General features: G+C 43.2%; 1 long non-coding RNA gene across 2 annotated transcripts; it reads right to left on the bottom strand.

The window, feature by feature from the left end:
• Window positions 1–15,837: 15,837 nt before the first annotated feature.
• Window positions 15,838–19,895, bottom strand: LOC143982003 (uncharacterized). 2 transcript variants are annotated; one of them, XR_013274397.1, is made up of 3 exons: window positions 19,579–19,895; window positions 18,935–19,452; window positions 15,838–16,114 (listed from the first exon to the last, which is right to left on the bottom strand). It is a non-coding gene; the product is annotated as an uncharacterized LOC143982003 (long non-coding RNA). The 2 variants fall into 2 exon arrangements; XR_013274396.1 differs by having other exon boundaries at window positions 18,935–19,895.
• Between the last annotated feature and the right edge of the window lie 5,062 nt (window positions 19,896–24,957).

Genomic DNA, 24,957 nt, shown 5'->3' with positions numbered 1-24,957 from the left:
ATACTTTTTTTCAAGTACTGGCCAATACCGAATACGGATACTTTTTTTTTATGCGCACTGATGGGCACCAATATGTGGCACGCACTGATGGGCACTTCCGTAGCAAACTGCAATGGGTCGTCAAATATGTCGTTACTCCAGCAACATGAAGCGTCACTTCCATTATCGAATTTGACGGCTCCGGTCGCCAAGCCCTGCATTCTATGCTTGAGGACTCACGCTCCTCTCCGCTCCGCCCGCTGACTCCATCGCTGACTTCCTGTGTCTCCCATCACAGGTATTGGCTAAGGCATTGGGAGCATTTATGCGAGTACAAGTACTCGCCGCATATGCTCGGTATCGGACCCGATACCAATATTAGTATCGGTATCGGGACAACCCTAGTCCCTACTTAGTAGGAACAATATGTCTTCTCCCCTCGTCAGTCTCATTCCCTCACAGTTAGAACACACTGAGGGAACACACATTTAACCCCTTGACCACCCCCTAGTGTTAATCCCTTCCATGCCAGTGACATTTACACAGTAATCAGTGCATATTTATAGCACTGATCGCTGTATAAATGTCAATGGTCCCAAAAATGTGTCAAAAGTGTCCGATCTGTATGTTGCAATATCCCAAAAAATCGCAAGATCACCTCCATTATTAGTAAAAAAAATAACAAAAATGCCATAAATCTTTCCCATAGTTTGTAGAGGCTATAACTTTTGCGCAAATCAATCAATATATGCTTATTGTGATTTTTTTTTACCAAAAATATGTAGAAGAATACATATTGGCCTAAACTAATGAAGAAATTTGTTGTTGTTTTTTTAAATTTGGGGGATATTTATTATTGTAAAAAGTAAATAATATTTATTTCTTTTTTTCAAAATTGTTATTTTTTTGTGTTTATAACGCAAAAAATTAAAAACCGCAGAGGTGATCAAATACCACCAAAAAAAAGCTCTATTTGTGGGGGGAAAAAAAGAACGGAAATTTTGTTTGGGCACTTATTGGGCGCAGTCATGCAGCATTGTAAGACTGCGCAATTGCCAGTTTAAGCAACGCAGTGCCAAATTGGAAAAAGTGCTCTGATCAGGAAGGGGGCAAAATTTTCCTGAGGGCTGAAGCAGCTAGTGTGGTCAGTTTAAAATAGGAAAGCAGAGAGACTGGCAGAAACACCAGGGATTTCTAGTAAAGGAAATAATACAAAGAACAAGGGAGTTTCTTCATACAAGTACATGCTTTAACCACTTTGTATCCTGGCCAATTTTGACACTTCGCTCCTACATGTAAAGATCTACTATTTTTTTACAATAAAATTACTTAGAACCCCCAAACATTATATATAATTTTTTGCAGAGGTTATATAGAATAAAATTATGGTTGTTGCAATTTTTTTATGTTACACGGTATTTGCGCAGGAGTTTTTCAAACGCATTTTTTTTTAATACACTTTAATGAATTATAATTGATTAAAAAATATATATATATTTACCCATTATTTTTTTTTTGTATGTATAATGTGAGATTATATATATATATTCATATATATATATATAAAATCTCCAAATAACACACCCAAGCTCATCACATACAGCCACAAAGGCAAGAGGATTCTTGTGTTGGGCAGCGTATTACTGCTCAGACGAACATACCAAATTTTAATGGTTCAAAAAATGTCAGACAAAATGGTCGGCCCTCACACATGTTCACGTCATAAAATCTGGCCCTCTTTGAAAAAAGTTTGGACACCCCTGACTTAGGGAAATTGAAGTGTCCGCAGTTGTCTTCCTTGTTTAACCTCTTCCGTGACAATCCTGGGAGATTACTGCAGGCTGGGATTGCTTACAGGTTCAGCTCGGTGCATCTAAGCCGTTTAGTTGTAATGACCCTATTTAATGCTGCTAGAAAAAGGCAAACAGTGCTCTAGAAAAGAACACTTGAATAAAAAGCTGTTTGCTAAGGAAACATGTTTCCAATGAGCACATTTTTTTGTTGCATGTAATGGACCTGTAAGGCATTGCAACCACGATCCGCCTGTGTGGCCGTACCTCCGATACAGCCAGGCACTTACACTGTAACAGGAAGCATGAATGAACTACCAGAGCACTCAACAGCGCTGTGGTAGTTCATTGAGAACTACAAGCTTTCCTATTCACAAAACACCCACCCGGCCACATTTGTTGCAGATTGGGACAGCTAGCAAGGGAGGGTGGGGGGGGATAAGATCCCCCACTAGCTGTCAGAACAGGGGAGCAGGGGTCGGTGCATATGTAACATGTTACACCCTGAAAATGGATGTAACATGTTACAAAAGGTGAACTTACCCTTTAAGCCGGCCATACATGGAACTAAATTACAATCTATGTATCGGCAGACTGGTTGTACACAAGTCAATCAATAGACTTGTGTACATCCAGCCTGTTATTTTTTTTCCTGAACAATCAGCAGTGCACCACTGCCTAGAGTCAACAACATTGATTAATTATTCTGATGGCGGGGTAGTATTTGGAGTCATCTGAAAGGTAGACTGAAGTTCCACTTTAAAACCTTTTTCAAATCGCTGGGCATACAATAGCACATGTTAAAACCATGTTTTAATGTACATTGTGTACACCAATACACTATATGTGTGCTGTGCAACTATATTTTACTTGTACTCCATGCACATATATTGCAAAAAGCAAATGCATCTGCACTACAGTGCACAATAGATGTGAAAGCTGTGTGTTCTGCAGTGTATTGTGTTGTTAGTGAACAAACCATATAGTAAATCGATCTCAAATCTAGGTGAAAGTCCTTTTCTTAAAGAGGAAGTAAACCCTTTCAAACAACTTTGACCTACAGGTAAGCCTAAATTAAGGCTTACCTGTAGGTCCAAGCAATATCTCCTAAACCTATATGGTTTAGGAGATATTTGCCCGAAAATGGGCACCGCTGTCTACGGCGCATGCGCCGTAGACAGCGGCGCGCAGGCGCACTAAATGCGGCAAGTCCAAGAATGGATTTGCCTAATTTGTCTACTCCCGTGCGCATGCGCGGGAGTGACGTCATCGCGGCTTCGCCGAATGGCAGCAGCGGAGCTGTGAGACGCGACTCCCGTGCGCATGCGCGGGAGTGACGTCATCGCGGCTTCGCCGCTGTCATTCGTCGGAGCTGCGAGACGCCACCAGCAAGATGGATGCGGCGGACTACAGGGGACAGCGGCGACTTCGCTGGCTCCTGTGTCAGGTAAGTGACGATGCATAGTAGTCCATTATGCTTTACCTTTGCAGGGAAAAAAAGAGGAAGTAAACCCATCAGGGTTTACTTCCTCTTTAAAAAGCTCCAGCCAGGTCATTGCTTTTTGAGCCATTCTCCTGTATACTGCAAGTGACAAGGGTACAATATTTGGGCCATGGGTGACCTCCTTCTGACTCCAAGCAGGTTTTGCATTCTTCTAGACTTGTATAGGAATGCAAAACCTGTTTGAAGTGAACGAAAGCCTATCGACCCAGGCCCTAAGGAGATCAAGAGTCTAATGACCCATACACACGATCCGAAAATTGTATGAAAAATACCACTTTCGAATTGATCGTAGGATAATCTGATCGTTAGTACAGAGCTTGTGATAGCCGATCATGACAGTTCATCTGATATTATCCAATCGGACAAGCGTGAAAATTTTCCTCTGGCATCATACGATTTTTGTTTAGTCAGTACCGTTGTCATCTGAAAATAGAATACAAATACACCACAACACATGACATCACTTACAGGTTTTTTTTCTCTGTTGCACTAGAATTTGTGACTTTAGTAGCCTATTCATTTTAGTAGCCTACGATCTGCTATCTGATTTTCGGATCGTGTGTACGGGGCATAAGGCTCTGTTCACATATGCTGCGGCCGAAGCTCATGGCATAGGGTTTGTGCACCCCTGGTCACCGATTCAGGTGAGAATCAGGTCTGAATTTTTGCCTGAATTTGCACCTGAATCAGACCAGTAGACACAAAGAACCCTTCTTCAATGCAGACCGTGGCCGCCCCAAAGGTGTGTGAACAGGCTCCATTGAGAGCTGGTTACACTCTCCTGTCATGTGAATTGAATGCAGGTAGCTAATAAAACTAGGTATCCCCTCTCAATGTGTCTCTGTTGGAGAGATTCTCTGTCAATTCTTCATGTTCAGCTGAAAGAAGTTCTAACTTTTTTCCAGTCCATCCAGAAAAAAAAAAAAAAAGTGGTGGCTGTAGTTGCAACATCAAGCAGAGATATACTGATTAGTTCTAAGAAAGCAGAACTGTGCTCCAGGACTGGACTAAAATGTCTAATGAGAATTGCAGTGCTGAAATTTGTCATATTTGACTCATCGTCTGAAAGTTCATTGGGGATCCTGCACAGGGGAAAACATGTTAAGTTATTTCTATTTAAAGTAGGCCATAATGTTTCCTTTTTGGTTTTGGAAAATGTAAGCGTAGGGAAGATTTAAAGTGGTTGTAAACCCTTACAAACCACTTTTACCTACTCGTAAGCCTAGATTAAGGCTTACCTGTAGGTCCAAGAAATATCTCCTAAACCTATATGGTTTAGGAGATATTTGCCCGAAAACAGGCACCGCTGTCTACGGTGCACTGAGCGCGGAATTCTCAACGACGGAGCTTTTAGCTCGCCACCATCTGAACCTATAAGAGCCTACATCCCTCTACCCCAAACCTAAAAAAACCCATACCCCATGAATACAAAAAAATCCATCGCTATACTCTACACACACACTATAAAAACCCCTATACCAAACTAATTTAAAAATGGGACCTGATCATAGAAGACACCCTGGATCTGATGGTGGGTAGTTGACTCTGCATTCCCAATACCGTGATCAGCAAATCTTGGAGAAATTTATTTAAAAATTTCCCTCAGGGCCTGTTACACATTTACCCTACCCATCAAATATCCCCCTCAAAATTACTTTTACCAAACATTAGTCTAAACCTATTAAACCTTTTAATCCCACAAACCTAGACCATCTTTTATGGTACCGTCCCCAGATTCAAACCTTCCATAAACAGTTATGCCTACATGTTCCAACTCACTAAATGTAAAAGGTCTCTCATACAATGACTCTACATGCAATTCATTACACTGCCTAAAGCAAAACCCAATTATCCAAATAAGAACATGTGAATCTTGACTTCCAAAAATCTCATAATGATGTATTGGATACAATCCCAGTTGCTCACAGTAACAGAACTAGCACATGGGCTACACAAACTGATAATGTTAGACAAATTGGAAGTTACTAATCAACAACACACTTTCACATCAAAATTCTTTAAAACCCGTTCACCCTAATTGATACATAAAACATTGTACATTATTGTACTTGCAGCTCTAAGAAAGAATGTAATAGGCCTCATGTACACTGCTGCTGGTAAACAGACGTTGAGAGGCAGTTGGATGCTTTTTTCAGCTGCCCCTGAACTCATCCAAATGTTATCAGTACATGTACACGGGTTTGTTTAATGTCGTTTTTAGACAGTTGTGTTTAGAGGCTTTTCTTTGCAGGCAAAAAATTTCAGACGCCAACATTTTCCAATGTTTTAGGTGCCAAACACGTCTAAACGCGGTACAGGTGTTTAGCCACGTTTTTAACCACTTCAGCCCCAGAAGATTTGGATGCTGAATGACGGGCCATTATTTGCGATTCGGCACTGCGCCGCTTTAACTGACAATTGCGCGATCGTGCAACGTTGCACCGAAAAAAACTTGACGTCCTTTTTTTCCCCACAAATACAGCTTTCTTTTGGTGGTATTTGATCGCCTCTCTGGTTTTTATTTTTTTGCGCGATAAACAAAAAAAGAGCGACAATTTTGAAAAAAAAAAACAACAATATTTTGTACTTTCTGCTATAATAAATATCCCCATTTTTCTTTAAAAAAAAAGCATTTTTTTTCTCAATATGTATTCCCAATAAGTATTCTTCTAGATATTTTTGGTAAAAAAAAAAAAATATATCGCAATAAGCGTATATTGATTGGTTTGCGCAAAAGTTATAGCATCTAAAAAATAGGGGATAGATTTATAGCATTTTTATTATTTTTTCTTTTTACTAGTAATGGCAGCGATCTGAGATTTTTATTGTGACTGCAACATTATAGCAGACACAGACAATTTTGACACATCTTTGGGACCATTGGCATTTATACAGTGCTATAAAAAAGGACTGATTACTGTAAAAATGACACTGGCAGTGAAGGGGTTAACACTAGGGGGAAATCAAGGGGTTATATGGGTTCCCTGGGAGGTGATTCTAACAGAAGGGGGAGGGGACTGACTAGAGGAAGTGACGGATCGTGGTTCCTAGCTAATAGGAACACACAATCTGTCACTCCTCTCAGAACAGAACGCAGATTTGTGTGTTTACACACACACTTCCGTGTTCTATCGCTCGTGGCCGGCGCTCATCGCGACCGTCGGCCACGAGCTTCGGCACCCCTGCAGTGCAGCGGGCGTGTTTGTGACTGCTATCCCGATCCCGCAAGCCAACGTATAGCTGCAATGGTTCGCGGGATCGTGCCGACCTGCCGCCGTAAAATGGCGGCGGCTGGTCGGCAAGTGGTTAAAAGGTGCCCTATTTTTTTAACAATACAAAACTTAAAAATGATAGCAAATGAAGAAAAAACACTAAAAATATATTTAAAAAACGTATAATTGCTTGCAATGCGTCATAGATCATTTATATTCCACTAATGAGCCCATGATCCAATCCAATACACCACTAGCATTGCTGTTAGCCAAAGAAGAAATTTAAATTTGACCTATATGTTGGTAGATTTGAACCACATGACCCCACCATTAAGCTTGACCCCTCACTTGACCAAACATAGTTGCATGAAATTTAATATCTGGCTTTTTTAATTCCATTTTGCCCTCATGTTAAGTTTTGTAGTGACCAACAGACATTCCTCTGGTGGCACACTCTTCCTCATGTTCCTGTCCATGCGTGTCAGACAGCGCCAAACTTTTTAAAGGAGAAGGTCAAATGTGGCCATGCGAGTAAAATTTTAAAACTTATCAGGGAAACTACGCAGCTGTAGATATATGTTGGAAAAATATCCTACAGACATGCGCTGTGCAATCAATGGATGAGTCCAGTAGCGAGGAACTCGCACGCAATTTCCAATGTCTTTCCAGCCTCATCAACAGCAACGTCAGGAGAATTTCCTCACATATGCTTTTTATGGGATCCATAGTAAAAGCACCGAAATTGAGGTAGATACAAGTACGCTGCCGCTCTCTCAGCTGCTGCTACTCACTCTGGTCTCATAGAATGGCTGAAATAGTTAAATAATACTGTTTTTTGTGCTTTGGGAGGGTCTTATATCTTAAATAAACTAGACATGAACACGGCTAAACGCAGCATGCAAACGTCGCTAAATGGGCATTTTTAAACGCTAGTTTCAAGCTGTCAAAAAAATTGTTCAGAAGAGGTTGCCTTATGCCGCATACAAACGAATTGTCCGCCAGACAATTCGATCGTGTGTGGGCTCCAGCTGACTTTTTCATCGTAAAGTCCGGCGGACTTAGAAAGTAGTTTTGACTCAAAATTTGTCTGCCGGACGTGGCTTTCAGCGGACAATCCGTTTGTCAGTGTGCTAATCCGGCGGACTAAGAATGACGCATGCTCTGAAGCAAGTACAAGAAGGAAGCTATTGGCTACTGGCTATTGAACTTCCTTTTTCTAGTCCCGTCATACGTGCTGTACGTCATCGCATTAGAAATCGCCGGACTTTCGGAGCGTCCGCGTGTGGCCAAGTCCGTTCGTTATAAAGTCCGCCGGATTGTTTGCCGGACCAATTCCACCGGACAATTCGATCGTGTGTATGCGGCATTAGCGTCCCATGTACATTAGGCCTTAGAGGATCATTTCTTCAGTGACCACCAGTGTAGAGGAACGGTTCTCCCCTCCCTGGCCACCAGTCCACAGCGATACTACAAAATGCACAGTGTATTTCTTATATTATAATTGTTTTCATTAAAGCAGACCTACACTTCATCTGAGCACCACAAAGCAAAAACATTTCTTTAATTCACTATTCACTCATTTTAATATTTAAAGCACACTCATCCATCTATCTTTCCATGTCTCCTTGAGTTATTTTTGCTTTTCTAGCCATAGTCTTGAGTAAGGGATGATGATTCATGTAGCATTTACTTTTTTTGGAATCCATCTGCCCGTAGCTCAGACATACAGGCAGGAGGGTTTTCTTATCTGACAAAAACCCATCCTCTCATTCTGCAGACTTGGAAACCAGGGAGTAACTGAAGAAATATAAAAACAGTCAATGCTGATTGAGAGTGTGTAGTTCTGCTTTAAGATTGTTATGGTTTTATATAGAAAAAGGATGTTGTAAAACGATCCCCTCTGGGTATAAAATACTCATACATACAGTTGTGCTCATAAGTTTACATACCCTGTCAGAATTTATGATTTCTTGGCCATTTTTCAAAGAATATGAATAACACAAAAACTTTTTTCACTTATGGTTAGTGTTTGGCTGAAGTCATTTATTATCAATCAACTGTGTTTACTCTCTTTAAATCATAATGACAACAGAAACTACCCAAATGACCCTCATCAAAAGTTTACACCATTTACCCTGGTGATTTTGGCCTGATAACATGCACCCAAGTTGACACAAAAGGGGTTTGAATGGCTAAAAAAGGTAACCCTCCTCACACCAAAAGGTCAGTGAGTTTCTGGACTCCTGGCAGACCCTTGCATCTTTCATCCAGTGCTGCACTGACGTTTCTGGATTCTGAGTGATGGGGAAAGCAAAAGAATTGTCAAAGGATCTGCAGGAAAAGGTAGTTGAACTGTATAAAATAGGAAAGGGATATAAAAAGATATCCAAGCAATTGAGAATGGCAATCAGCAGTGTTCACACTCTAATCAAGAAGTGAAAAACGAGGGACTCTGTGGAAACCAAACCATGGTCGGGTAGACCAACTAAAATTTCAGCCACAACTGCCAGGAAAATTGTTCAGGACGCAAAGAAAAACCCACAAATAACTTCAGATGAAATACAGGACTCCCTGAAAACATGTGGTGTGGCTGTTCCAAGATGCACAATAAGGAGTTACTTGAAGAAAGATGGGCTGCATGGTTGAATCAGCAGAAGAAAGCCATTACTATGCAAATGTCACAAAGTATCCCATTTACAATACACCAAACAGCACAGAGACAAGCCTCAATCCTTCTGGAACAAAGTTATTTTGAGTGATGACATCAAAATTTAGCTTTTTGGCCACAATCATAAATGCTACATTTGGAGAGGAGTCAACAAGGCCTATGATGAAAGGTACACCATTCTTACTGTGAAACACGGAGGTGGATCGCTGATGTTTTGGGGATATGTGAGCTGCAAAGGCACAGGAAATTTGGTCAAAAGGGATGGCAAGATGAATGCAGTATGTTATCAAAAAATACTGGAGTAACATTTGCATTCATCAGCCAGGAAGCTGCGCATGGGACTTACTTGGACATTCCAACATGATAATGATCCAAAATACAAGGCCAAGTCAACCTGTCATTGGCTACAGCAGAATGAAGTGAAGGTTCTGGAATGGCCATCTCAGTCTCCTGACCTCAATATCATTGAGCCACTCTGGGGAGATCTCAAACGTGCAGTTCATGCAAGACAGCCCAAGAATTTACAGGAACTGGAGGCTTTTTGCCAATTGGACTGGGCAACTTTACCATCTGAGAAGATAAAGAGCCTCATCCACAAATACCACAAAAGAATTCGAGCTGTTAAAGGGGGCAATACACGGTAATAAGAACTGGGGTATGTAAACTTTTGATCAGGGTAATTTGGCTAGTTTCTCTTGTCATTATGATTTAAAAAGAGTAAACACAGTTGATTGATAATAAATGGTTTCAGGCAAACACTAACCACGAGTGAAGGAAAAGTTTTTGTGTTATCATTCATATTCTCTGAAAAATGGCCAGGGAATCATAAATTCTGCCGGGGTATGTAAACTTATGAGCACAACTGTATGTCACATTCTTCATTCTCAATATTTGAAATTTTCTATAATTTTTATAATATTTTTTATAATTTACAATCTTGCTAACGTACCGTAAGCTGTAGATATTACTTTAGCATTTGTAGCGCTACCCCCAAAGGAACTGGTGCATTTTAGAGGCAGATGAGTACACAGCAACAGTCCATTCACTCCAGCTCATTAAACAGTCAAGGAGCTGTCATTTTAAAGTTTAATTGCTTGTACAATTGGTAACAGGAGATTTGTGGAAATATGGGATACTCCAAGAACACTGAATAGCAACAGGAGGACACACTTCAACAAGCCAGGCTTCACTGAACAGTCTTTATGCCAGGAACAAAATAAGGTAGCCAGATTGGGTCCCTGTGGAAGCTGCCTCAGCAAGAATCACCACTGGCACTCTCACCCAAAGAATACCAGCACTCAGTCACTAGGGCATGAAGTTTATTAGGTCTGTTCTCACAGTGTTACAGGATAAGCTGGATACCTTCCTCCAGTAACCACTGGACACACTTCAACAAGGGAGATATTAACGGGGTTCCACCCTAAAGTGGAACTTCCGCTGATCGGAACCCTCCCCCCCTCCGGTGTCACAATTGGCACCTTTCAGGGGGGAGGGGGTGGAGATACCTGTCAAAGCCGCGCTGTCTGCTGGGACACACATGGGTCCCAGAGACAGCGCGGACAATTCCTATTGCGCTGCGCGACTCGCACATGCACAGTAGGGAACCGGGAAGTGAAGCCAATTCGCTTCACTTCCTGATTCCCTCACCTAGAATGGTGGCGGCAGCAGCCGAGAGCCGAGCGATCGATCGGCCTCGGCTGCCGGCATCGCTGGACCCCGGGACAGGTGAGTGTCCATTTATTAAAAGTCAGCAGCTGTAGTATTTATAGCTGCTGGCTTTTAATATTTTTTTCCCCAGTACAGTCCCGCTTTAATGCTCACGATGCCACAGTATGTATTCTTCAGCTTACAAACGGATGAGTTCTGCAGACCAGATACTTAGCTCCAGAAGATTTAGAAATAGCCCCCCCCCCCAGCTGGGACCTGGAGGAACATTAGCTTGAATCAGTAGAAGTGCTGCGGGGGGGGGGCTTAGCCATCCCCATCCAGATGCATAGAATTCATCCAACAGGGATCCCTTGCTATTCTAAAGCTCTATTTATTTGTCCCACCTACTGTGCCAACCCCCCCAGGGAAAGGCTGCAGCACAATAAATATTCATGTTGCCAATTACCTTGCTCAACCTGGTATGTTGTAGAAGCCTCCGGAAGGCAGCAATCAAACTTGTAGCCTGGGAGATCCAGAGCAGCCCAAAGCAATTGATAGCTGCAACAAAAAAACTAACTTTACTTAACATCCTTTCTAGGATGATGCTACAAAGCTGGGTACAAGCTGTGAACATTGCAGGACATTCTAGTGGATCATCCAAAGAGTACATGTGCTGCATTATTGCTATGCTAAAGTCCGTAGAATGCAGTGTCAATCTGGCCTAAAGGTCCTTTCATCTGTCTTGCCTGGGTAGAGATACTGAGTGCATGTTTGGTCTTTTGGCTTATCCTCCGCTCTAATCTCTTTCTCACTGAGTTTATTGGCCCTATAGTAAACTCTGTTAAAACTTCCAAAAGCCATGTCTAATTCTTTTACCCCTCAAGAGTCAAAGATTCTGCCCTGAGTTGAAATGCTAGCCCACTGAGAAATCTAAGGCTTAAGGGTGTAGGGGGCGCTACAATAAGCTAAAGCACTCAATATTTACTTAGTATAATTCTTTTCTAAGGCCCCTTTCACACTGCTGCGATTTCTCTGACGGGATTTTGAAGCAATTTCAGGGAATGCCTGTGTAAACTTGCATAAAAGTCAGAGAAAAGTATTACAGGGAAGACTTTATGTCGTACAGATACGAATGGTACTCATTGGAAACCATGGGGTACAACTTGTCACACAACTTTGCAGTCTCAAGTCGTGTGAAAGGGGCCTATTAACAATATCCATAGCATGTATTTTGCCCAAACTTACCTTTAAAACAGAGAACAACATAGAAACCAGCAAACAGTGGGCATGGTAAGATAGGACAGAGAGGGAGATCTGATGACATGCCACCCTCCAGCCACGAAGCAATGGTGCAGGATAGTTTTTTTCTTCCAGTGACACCTCTGATGCAGGGGTGTTTATTTCTCCAGTGATAAGACTGACACAGGGACATTTTAAGCCTTCCCGTGACAAAACAGTTTTTTCCTAACGTTCACACTACAGACACAAGTGCAATTTTTCCTTCCAGTGACACAAGGCACAGGGGCATCTTTTCTTGCCACTGTCACAACCAATGCAGGTCCATTGTTTGTTACTTACAGTGACGCCACTGATGCAGGGGTATTTTCCTTTACACTGATGGAAGAGCAATTATTTCTCAGAGCAGACCTTCCCACTGGAATGATTTTTTCTTTTTTATTATTAGCCGATATTTTACTTTGAGACAGAATGTGTACCGCTATTAAACTTATATGACACATACGTTTTGGTGCATGCACTGCACATGCCACTTTTAACAGCGCCCCCTCCTGCACCCAGGATGGGTACAGTTTAGCATCTTCCCCCTCAACGATGGATGACCTTGTCACAGCACGGTCTACAAGTGTAAGCATAGATGTCTGGAAAATGTGTGGTTGTAGGTATGGTATGTATAATTATTTATGTCATATCAGCTGTCAACTTTGTCATACTGCTGGGAGGAGCCAGTAAGGCGCACCGATGCATTCCAGCACAGAAAAGCCTGCCTAGGCACAACCATTGAGAATTCTGCCTGACAATGATGTGATTGGTATGCAGATAAAAGGAAAACATTTTCTCAGTCTCCTTTCTCAGTTAGTGGGTCAAAATGCACATATTTAGCAGATCACAGTATGGAAGTGGAAGCAGCAAATTGATTTGTGTGAAAGACTTGTATACCCAAAGCCAATAACATAGGACACTGCACAGACACCCATATTTAAATGATTGTGCCATATTTGGGCAAGCATCTAAGATGGCCCTTGGAGAAGTCTGAACAAAGAGATGGTACCAGTCATCTAGGGAAATAGGCAGACAAGACCATTATAAAGGGGAGCAGAGAGCCCTGCGAGAGATAATACCCATATGTCACATTAGTTATGTGTATTTAGGATGAAAAGATAGAACCACTTTAAAGCTGGCATAAAGTCATATAACGGCTGAAGGTCTACCAGAAAACCTTCTGTTTGCAGCACCCCACCCTTACTTGAGCACCCTCCAATCCAGCAATCTTCACGACAGCCTTGGCTGGATGGGGACTCTCCCTCCTGATTGCCTCAGACACCAGCAGGAGCTCATATTGGCTACCATTGCAGTCAATCACAGATAATGAGCCGGGGAGGGGTGCGCGGCTCTATGTATCTTATAGACAGAGCAGCGATTTGGGAGCGAGCATGTTGCGAGCGAGAGACCAGAAAACAAGAGGATCAAAGCTGCTCTGAGCAAAACCACTGCACAGAGCAGGTAAGATTAACAACAATCTTAAGCATTGCTTTAAGTTCTATGGTAGTTATAATTCAACCATAAACAAAGTACTAATTTATAACCCATGTGATTTATTGGTGGCAGTGTTCAGAGAAAATATTTTCTTATGTTACGCTGGAATATAAATTTACATGAAACTGCACAAATATCAAAGTTGTACGTGTTCAATATTCAATTACACAATCACTTGTCATAATAGGGTGCAGAAAATTGCAGCAGGTGCTCTGGGCTGATCCAATTTTTTTTTTAAATTGGCTGTAACAGGAGGCAGTTTGTTCACTGATGGGCTGGAGAGCGGTACAATAACGAGTGTCTGGCCACAGTGAAGTATGGTGGAGGCTTCTTGCAAGTTTGAGGCTACATTTCATTTCTGCACTTCAGTTGGAGATTTGTTCAGGATCAGTGGTGTCCTCAAAGCTGAGAAATACAGGCAGATAACTTATACATCATGCCATACAATCAGGGAGGCATGTGATTGACCCCAAATTTATTCTGCAACAGGACATTACCCCTAACATACAGTTGTCATTAAGAACTATCCTCAGGGTAAAGAGCAAGGAGTCCTGGAAGTGATGGTTTGGCCCCGACAGAGCCCTGATCTCAACATCGAGTCAGTCTGGGATTACATGAAGACATAGAAAGATTTGAGGCAGCCTACATCCACAGAAGATCTGTGGTTAATTCTCCGAGATGTTTGGAGCAACCTACCTACCAAGCTCCTTCACTGTCTAGAACAGGGGTAGGTAACCTTAAAGAGGTGGAGATCTCCCTAACCAACATGGGAAAAAAGTCAAAGATCACCAGACACAGTGTCGCCTCCTCGCACCCGACTGAAACCTCTAATTACTGCACTACCGTGTCGCAATCGCATGCAGTGCACAGCAATCATGGGTTTAAATCAGGTGAGCCTGAGGCAGCAGCCAAAAGATGTACATATGCTGCAGCAAAAAAAAAAAAAAAAATTAAACCCGTTGCTTTGGTGGGAGCTAGTCTGCCAATCACGACCCATTCAAGTAATTGGAGCTACTCTGCAAGTGCCCTGCCACTGCATGCCTCTAGGGGTCAAAGCAGATGGTGAGAAAGCAATGTTGCCTGCTTTAACACCTTATTTGCTTCTCTGCACAAAGTTGCAGGACACTTGCAGAGTGGCCTCATTCACTTGAATGGGTCATGCCTGACAGATGCTACACCCACCAACCATGACAAGGCGTATAACTTATGTGACATGTGTACACCCCTGGCCACTACAGCTAAAGGGAGTGTGATTGGGGCCGTGGTGGTAAAAACCCCAAACGTAAATGGACCATTACTGCTCTAAGCCCCCTAAAATGCTGCTGGGTCATCTACACTTTGCCATACACTTCTATTATATCCTGCAGATATGGTGCACTTTCAGAAAGCACACCAAAACTCTTGCATTCAGGATGGAACAGGAGCCAGCGCCACAACTTTACAATTAGTTCCTCTGCATTGCACTGTGATGCTCTGCAATGGCCATTCAGCAAGCCCAGGCCACAATCTACCAGTCACCCGTCCTTGACCCACAGGCTACTGACCCCAGTCTAGAAGAATTGATGGTGTTTTCAAGGCAAAGGATGGCCACATCAAAGATTGATTTGATAAAAAAAAAAAAACACACTAGTAAAACTTCTATTTCTGACAGCATTCTTAATTTACCACTGTTTTCACAACTGCCTAAGACTTTTGCACAGTACTGTACTCACCTAGGCAAATTCAGCATCAATCCAATGCTGCATCTGTCCCTGGCTGACTCTCAACTGAGAACTGAGTGATCAAACATCACCGATTGCTCAGTTCTCCCCTCCGAGCAGAGGGCAGTGACTGTCAGTCATGGGCTCTTTGCCCTGCCAGCGCTCACTCACGTGCCAGGCTATGGAGAGGGCAGGAGTGGCTGGCTCAGGCTCTCAGAACCATGCTAACAGGCCGAGACAGCTGCCGGTCAGGCTTCTGGTGAATCCCAACCATATGGCCAGGATCCTTCCAGAGTTTGGACTGGCTCTGCGACGTCCGACAGCATTGGTTTGCTGCCCCAAACCCCAAAATATTGAGCACCAGCTGCCACCGACCATGAGGTTTTACCACTGCCCCCACCACAAGTGTAAATGAGCCCTTATGATTGGCGGTGTGCAGTGACAGCTTCTTGGAGGGACTAGGTGTAACAAGGGGTTAAATTCCATGTTACATTTATTGGCAGGTTCATATATTTCCCTTCAGATTTGTGGAAGTAGTAGAATGATTAAATCAACACACAAGTAGTATGGTAATAAAAGAGATTTACTTAGCTTTGATTAAAGATTTATTACAGATGAAAAAATACAGATAAATACAGCATATTCAAACCAGGGAAGTTCATAACTCCCTCAATAGAAGGCATTCCTGGAGACGATGGTCCTTGATTCATACTTTCCTTCTGAATCCAACTCCAACTCAATCCCTGGCCTTCCAGTCATATATATGGCAGGGAAAACAATAGCTACAACTGGTGAAAAGAAAAGGTTCCCAGCTTCCCATAGCATAATGAAGCAAATGTCTCCTGCAATAAACATGTTGTATATAGATAGAAGTGACTACTTATACACCAACATAAAACTATTACTAAATTTCTTGTAAAGCAATTATGAATATAGACCCGTACTACACTAGGATATGAACACACCAAAGTTCCTCCCTTATCTCCACCCAGGAGGCTGCCAACAACCTGGGACATCATTCTCACCTAGGAGAGGATCCTGTTAGTGTAGGGAGAGGGAGGATCCAGAGAAAGGCATTCAAAAAGAGGATCCTCACCTTGGGAAAAAAAAAAAAAGTAAATAAAAGCCAGCATCTATAAGGCTTCATGTACACAGGAGGTTTTTTTTTTTTTTTGTTTTTTTTTTTTACAACCTCTCCTGAATGATTTAACTTGACAGATAGTAACCCACATCGAAAATGTCAGTTTTACAACATTTACATGCTGCGGTTAGTGGAGTTTTAATAAAAAAAAATAATAAAAAAAAAAAAAAAAAAAAAAAAAAACCTCCTGTGTACATGAAGCCTTATAGATGCTGGCTTTTATTTACTTTTTTTTTTTTCCCCAAGGTGAGGATCCTCTTTTTGAATGCCTTTCTCTGGATCCTCCCTCTCCCTACACTTACAGGATCCTCTCCTAGGTGAGAATGATGTCCCAAGTTGTTGGCAGCCTCCCGGGTGGAGATAAGGGAGGAACTTTGGTGTGTTCATATTTTTTTCTTTTTAACCCTTTTCATGACTAAGCCTATTTTTGGCATTTACAAGTTAAAATCCATATTTTTTGCTAGAAAATTACTTGGAACCCCCAAACACATATACATATATATCTATCAGAGACTCTAGAGAATAAAACGGCGATTGTTGCAATATTTTAGGTCACACGGTATTTGCGCAGCTGTGTTTTAAATGCAACTTTTTGGGAAAAGGGACACTTTCATGAATAAATAAAAAAAAAAAAAAAAAAAAAAAAAACAGTAAAATTAGCCCAATTTTTTTGCATAAAGTGAAAGATAATGTTACACCGAGTAAATAGATACCAAACATGTCACACTTTATAATTGCGCGCACTCGTGGAATGACAGAGGAGGTCTAGTGCTAGAATTGTTGCTCTCGTTCTGACGATCGCGGCGATACCTCACATGTGTGATTTGAACACCGTTTACATATGCGGGCACGACTTCCGTATGAGTTTTCATACACACATACATACACACACACACACACACACACACACACTTTTTTATTAATATATTGTAGTTTTGTTTTTTGTTTTATTGCTTTTATTGCTGTCACAAGGAATGTAAACATCCCTTGTGACAGTAATAGGTGGTGACAGGTACTCTTTATGAAGGGATCGGGGGTCTAAAAGACCTCCAATCCCTCCTTTACACTTCACAGTATTCAGATCGCCATTTTCGGCGATTCTGAATAGTGTATATATTTTTTTAAATCCGGCGCCATTGGCAGCCAAGTAAACGGGAAGTAACGTCATGACGTCGCTTCCGTGTTTACGATTAGGAAACTGGAATGAAGCTGCTTATGGCTTCATTCCTGTCCCTGCCCAGCAGCCGGAGGCATCAGAGCTCCGGATTGAGCAGGAGCACCGGTAAGAGCGGAGGGGACGTCCCCTCCCGCTCCTCCGGCATAACAGCCAATCGCCCGCTGTAAAAATCGGTAACGGGATGATGCCTGCAGGTGCGGTATAACCCCCGGAAGCCAAGTGCGCATATCTGCGTACGCTCGGCGGCAAGGGGTTAAATAGCCAAAAATGAAAAACGCCTGTAAACAAAACTAGATACTGCGTTTAGCGCTTGAAATGCCTCTAAACTCATTTTTTTGCCCAAAAAAAAAAAAAAAAGAGGGGGGGGGGCATCTAAACTCAACTGCCTAGAAACGACTGTAAACGACCCTGTGTACATGTACTGATAAGAGGAGAGTTCAGGAGCAGTTGAAAAACAAATGCCCAACTGCTTCTAAACATCCGTTTACCAGCAGCATGAGGCCTAAATACTGTAAGACCCCTTTCACACTGTCGTGCCCATAGCGTAGGCGGTAAAACGCCGCTATTTTAGCAGCATTTTACCATCGGATTTGTAGCACATATCGGCCACTAGCGGGGGTGTTTTACCCCCCGCTAGCAACCTGAGAAAGGGTTAAAACCGGCCGCAATAGCACCGTTTTGCCGGCGGTATTGCCGCGCTGCCCCATTGATTTCACTAGGGGAATATCGGTGGAGGAACCGTAAACACACCGCTCCAAAGAAGCTGCTGGCAGGACTTTTCCTGACGTCCTGCCAGAGCAGCGCTCCAGTGTGAAAGCCCGAGGAGTGATCACAGGTGGCCAGCGGACATTGCGCATCGGCTCCAGCGGCAGGCCTGCTATAGCCATTACGTGAAGCGCCATACCGGTATGAAGATTCGCTTAATAAAGCCACTCTGCCGCAGCATATCTGCGGCAGCTGGTTGGCAAGTGGCTAAAATTGTGGCCTATGTATAGTAAAATTTACGTTGTTTGTCGCTGTTACACAGGTGTGCACAATTTTAAAGTGTGACATGTTTGGTATCTATTTACTCATTTACAACATTACCTCTTATATTTTATTTACAAAAAAAAAAAAAGTTTTGTATTGCTTTTTTTTTTTTGCATTAAAATTTTTTTTGGAAGAATATTGTGCCAATGTCAGGGGGTGGAACGTGATGCATGCAAGGTAAATGATTTCTTGCAGGCAATGGCTGGTGTTAGCACTTCAATCATCACTGCACCATGCTTGATATGGTGTCAGGGAGATTGAAGCGCATTATTTCTATTATTACATTGTAGTAATAAATGAAATAGTTCAACTCACCATAATCCAGAATCAGTGGGAGCCATGAGTGTGTCACTTGCCACCAGATGTGGAATGTCACTTGCCACGTTGCCTGTCACCAAATGCGCAATTTCACTTGCCACGCTGCCTGCCAACAGATGCAGATTGTCACGTGCCACGCTGCCTGCCACAAGATGTGGATTGTCACTTGCCATGTTTCCGATCACCAGAAGCAGAATGTCACTTGCCATCATGCCTGCCACCACTGCATTGGTGGCAGCACCGATCCATTGAGCACAGAGGCAGGCCTCTGCAGTGGAGGGTTCCGAATAAAGGCAAGAGAGCCGTGATGTGGGGCAGGTGGTGAGAGATGTCATCTCTCTGCTCCCCACCGCACATCCGGCTGTGAAGGTGGAAGAGATGATGTCATCCCTGCTTGCCCACCAGCCTCTTCCATCCACCCAGCCTCTTTCATGCCGCCCGTCCAGGTGTCTCATGCTGCCCGCACCCGTGGCCTGGCTGCAGACATTGGTTAACGACCCCCTGCTCTAGAACCTCTGTTTGGGGAAAAAAAAATAAAAATTAAGCATAAAATTATTATTATAATAATAGTACAATTATAATATAAAGTTTAGGTCACCACAAAGCCCAAGACATGAATATGTATATAAAGATTTTTGTACCTGGTGTTTAAAGAAAAAAATTAATGTTAATAAAAGAAAAATAAGTGCCATAGGATGTGGTGACAGGAACGGGGCCCACACAGCGCCGTGCACACCGGGGACAGGTCCTCTTACTCCATGGAGAAGGGCTGACCAAGGCAGTATCCATCCTCAAACATTCCTGGACCAACCGGCTCTCCTAACATGACTGACAGTTCCTCCTTACTGCACACTCGCCCAGTCTCCGCCATACTGTACACTGCCCACGAGTTTCCGGGCAACGCGCAGCCTGCTGGGTAATCTCCCGGAGGCGCTGAAGCCAGGCCGCTGACGAGAAGTGCCCCCGCCCCCAATAAGATGGCGCCCGGGCTGAAGGGCGCATGCGCCCTACGATAACGCCGCAACAGCTGATTTTAACATCAGCCGTTGTGACGGCGATACGGCGCAGGCGCACAATGGCCGACAAAATTTTTATTTTCTGTCAGATTGTGGCCCGCGCTCCCGTGGCCACTTTATGCCCATGATGGGCGGATTTCTACACGTTGCGGGCGGATTGTGGGCGTTGACATTCCTCAAATATTTGTTAAAAATCAGCATTTGTCAAATGGCTTAGAACCCACACACATAATATATTTTCTGAAATAAATTGTCCTGGTAAATAAAATGGTGGCTGTTGACATTTGTTTATTTCACAGAATATTTGTAAAGTTCTTTATCAAGTGCATATTTTTATGTATATGTGTCAGAGATTAACTGATGTATATTAAGAGTGATTGTACAGAGAAGCTGAATGGCAGTTAGAAGCTTAGTCATGCTCTTTACCTGTCTCCATGGCAACAGTGGCAGTTAGAAGCTTAGTCATGCTCTTTACCTGTCTCCATGGCAACAGTGGCAGTTAGAAGCTTAGTCATGCTCTTTACCTGTCTCCATGGCAAACAGTGGCTGTGATGATGTCATAGCACAGCCGTTTTTTTTTCCTCTATAAATAGCAGAGCAGGCAGGCAGCCGGTCAGTGTACACTAGAGGCTTGAAGAGTGCAGACACAGATTTCTGATCTCTGACTTTCTCAGTATACAATTGTATTATTAATAATATAGATAGCGCGTACAACCTTTCAGAAGAGAAGAGGTTTTACTATTAATTCTGCTGAGTTTTTTTTTCATTGTATTCAATTTATTATAATGTATACAAATAACCAGTGGAGACAGGAGGTTGCAGACAGGGGAGGCAAAGGTCTGCGAAAGAGGCGTATAGAGGAGGATGAAATGAACTCTCCAGAGAGAGGAGAGGTTCCAAGGAAGAGGCGCACAGTGGAGGAAGCAATTAACTCTCTGGAGACAGGGGTGGTTCAGAGGAAGAGGGGCAGAGAGGAGGACCCAATAAACTCTCCAGAGACAGGGGTGGTTCAGAGGAAGAGGTGCAGAGAGGAGGACGCAACAAACTCTCTAGAGACAGGGGTAGTTCTGAGGAAGAAGCGCAGAGGGGAGGACGCAATGAATTCTTCAGAGACAGGAAAGGTTCAGAGGAAGAGACGCAGAGTGGAGGAAGCAATGATCTCTCCAGAGAGAGATGAGGTGCCGAGGAAAAGGAGCAGAGAGGAGTTAGCAGAGCCTACCAATGAGAGCAGGAAGAAGATCAGATTTTCCGGAGAGCCTGCTGATGAGAGTAGGAAGATGATAAGATTTTCTGAAGAGCCTGCTGATGAGAGTAGGAAGATGATACGATTTTCTGAAGAGCCTGCCGATGAGAGTAGGAAGAAAATTAAATTTTTTGAAGAACCTGCTGATGAGAGTAGGAAGAAGACCGGATTTTCCGAAGAGCCTGCCAAGAGAAGTAGGAAGAAGACCGGATTTTTCGAAGAGCCTGCCAAGAAGGGGAGGAAAAAGACTGGATTTTTCAAAGAGCCTGCCAAGAAGGGGAGGAAGCAGACCGGATTTTTCGAAGAGCCTTCCAATAAGAGTAGGAAGAAGATCAGTTTTTCCGAAGAGCCTGCCGAGGAGAGTAGGAAGAAGATCCGATTTTTCGAAGAGACTGACAGTAAGAGTAGGAAGAAGATGCCAAAGATCAATGAAACAGGTAGGGAAATGTTTTAGTGAATTGTCATATAGTACATAGGTGGGGAAAAGGGCCTTAGAGATGTACATCTGCAGTGTGAGATCTAATGCACTGCTGCTTCTAGCTGCTGGTCTCACCATGTGTGGAGGGAGATTTAGTGATGTCACTTTAGTGCTGCTCACTGTTCTCTCTGATTGTGGTTGTGGCATGAGGAAGGAAAACCCTACCTCTACCAAGATGGCTGCCTCCACATAGAGCAGGGGTCTCAAACTGGTAGCCCTCCAGCTGTTGCAAAACTACAAGTCCCATGAAGCATTGCAAGGCTGACAGTTACAAGCATGACTTCCACAGGCAGAAGCATGATGGGACTTGCAGTTTCGCAAAACAGCTGGAGAGAGCTGCCAGTTTGAGACCCCTGATATAGAGACACAGTGCAGAACAAGGTATTATGTGTCAGTAACGGGGGAAAGATAATTTACAGGGAGATCACAGGTAGCACTGATGACTGGTCCTTTGTACTGGTCCCTTTTTGATTTAATAGTATCAAAAAACACTTTCATTCCCGGCATGCCAGAAATGCTGTCACATTGGTTGTGCTCTCAACCAAACTGTCAAACCATCCAATGGTTGGTGTCCTAACTGATCACATGTGCAACATCATGACAGTTGAAGATTAAACATAGGCGCCAAGATGGCAGCTTCCTTGGATGAAAATGATTAAAGTGGAAGTAAACCCTTCTAAGCGGTAGTAAACCACCAGTAAAAAAAAAAAAAAAAAAGGGCCCTCCTGCAGGTTTAAGACCCCTTTCACACCACACCGCCCATAGCATGGGCGGTAAAACGCCTCTATTTTCAGCGGCGCTTTACCGCCGGATTTGCGACGCATTTCGGCCACTAGCGGGGCGCTTTTACCTGCCGCTAGCGGCCGAGAAAGAGTTAAAACCGCTGGCAATACGCCGCAATAGCGGCGTTTTGCCGGTGGCATTACAGCACTGCCCCATTGATTTCAATGGGGAGCAGCGGTGGAGGAGCAGTAAACACACTGCTCCTTCACCACTCCAAAGAAGCTGCTGGCAGGACTTTTCCCTGACGTCCTGCCAGCGCACCGCTGTAGTGTGAAAGCCCTCGGCTTTCACACTACACACAATGGTGCAGCTTCTTTCGGGCGGATTGCAGGCGCTATTTCTAACGCTATATCTCCTGAAAAACGCCCTGGTGTGAAAGGGGTCTAAGTCATGTTGTACTAGTATGCACTGCATACTAGCACATTATGACAAAATTACCTGGACACGGAGCCCTCCAGCGCAGACTGTCATGGCTCCCTGGTGCTTCTATCTTCACCTAGTCTTCCTTCTGGGTTTGCGGACTCCGGCTCTATGAATGGCCAGGGCCACGATTACGTCACTCCCGCATATGAGGTCACCGGCTGTATTCCATGTGAATATCTCCTAAACAGTGCAAGTCTAGGAGATATTCACTGTACCTATGTGCACTATTTAGGAGATATTTACTATAGTAGCAACCGGTGACGTCACTGGCACATGCGCACTGTGATCTCAATGATTGGCAAGCTGCAATACACTATATTTTTGATTTTGGGTTTAATACTGCTTTAACCCTTTGACTGTCAGGTCCTTATGTTGGCTGCAGCCACCGGGATTGTGTGTGAAACTGACAGGCAAACGCCTGTCAGGTAAAAGCTTTCAGTGTTTGGGGGCTTTCTGTAAGCTTCAGGCCTGAAATTATTTTTTAAACATGTTAGCAAAAAAAAAATGCAAAAACAACTCTGGCAGCAAAAGGGTTAAAGGTGCATGCTCAAGACCTGTCATCATGATCCTGGCTCTCTATTAGGCCTTTTTTTTACTTTTTATTGTGATTATATATGTGAATGTGATTGTTTATATCAACCATTCTCAACCAGGGTTCCCTCAGAGGCTGCTAAGGCCTTTCTTGAGTTGTGTCTAATTGACCTATTTGATGGGGCTTGCATAGCTGCAGGACCAACACCACTTGGCAAAGACAGCAGTATGACATTAGTTATCTTTTTAGCAGTCTGCAAGGGCAACAATTCTGACCACTACCGTAAAGGACACATTTGGCATTAAACCCCAATGAGTAGGTTTTATTATGGGTTCCGCAAGATTTGAAGATTATTTTAGAGGTTTCTGTAGGCAAAAAAAAAAAAAGATGAGAAAAGCTGATCTACATGGAAATGTTATGATCAGTTGGATCCAATGTTGGAGAAGCCTCCTTTGTAGTGTATGTATGGTACATATATTAGGACGTGGGGGTCAGCTCTATTTGCTCATTACATATGGAGGCTCTGCTTCCTGCTTACTAATTTTCTGTAATGACTGAGCTTCAACTACTGCTCTCTCCAAGGTTCACCATACATATTACAATCTAACCCTACAATCCTTCTACAATTTAGGTTTGCCAAAAGTCTGTAATGTGAGGAACTACCTCATCTCTCCAATTAATTTGTATCCAATCAGGGAAGCCCTGGCACTACATTATTGTTGGTGGACCTAAAGGTGATTATAGGTCATATTGTGACGTGTGCCAAGCTTCAGAGCAAGTAGGTTTTTTGAGCAGTTTTTTGTTAGAACAGACCAAGAAACTTGCTCTAATGTGGAGTTCATCATTCATTTGAAGTTTAACTGTTTAAAAACAAAACCAAATGATCGGTACTAGTGGAGTCAGCCCTGTTTTCTCATCATACTCCTGTTTAGCAGTTCTCTCTGTTCTAGAGGCTTCATTGCCTGTAGAAATCAGTAGAGGAATATGACTGGTATTGTGATGTAATAATAACATAGTTTTCTCTTTCTCTCTCTCTCTAGGAGTCCACAGAGAAGACATATGGACCCCAACAGACCATGCACCAGATTCCCTGGGCCCAGAGAGCTTCATCTTTCATAAAGTACTCGGAGAAGGAGGATATGGGAAGGTAAGTGACCAGTTTTAAGGGCCCCATAAACATGGTGGGTGGGAGGAGCACAATATGACCATCCTCAGGAAAGACTATATGATGGATGCACTGAGAGGCTAAGCCAGCTGCCAGTCAGGCATCTGGGTGGATCCCTCCAGAGTCTGGACCGGCTCTGTGCTGTCAGCCAACAGCATGCTCTAGCCCACCGTTGGCTGAAGGTGAGTCACAGGAGTGCAGAACTAAGTGCACTTGTGTGACGCATAGGAGAAGTATGAACAAATACGTTTTTGCCATACTTCTCCTTTAATACAGAGTGTCAGATTGTGCATGCCAGTGTAGCAATTAGTCAGAATCCACCTTGTACAAGTCTGACTTCTGCAGCGTGAATTCACACTGGGATATAGTGCCTATAAATC

The sequence above is a fragment of the Lithobates pipiens genome, unplaced genomic scaffold, assembly GCF_037356315.1.
Source record: "Lithobates pipiens isolate NorthernLeopardFrog02 unplaced genomic scaffold, aLitPip1_a1.2 Scaffold_16, whole genome shotgun sequence".
Taxonomy (NCBI): domain Eukaryota; kingdom Metazoa; phylum Chordata; class Amphibia; order Anura; family Ranidae; genus Lithobates; species Lithobates pipiens.
Note: the sequence above shows the minus strand (reverse complement) of the source record. Positions and strands in the feature narration are given on the sequence as shown.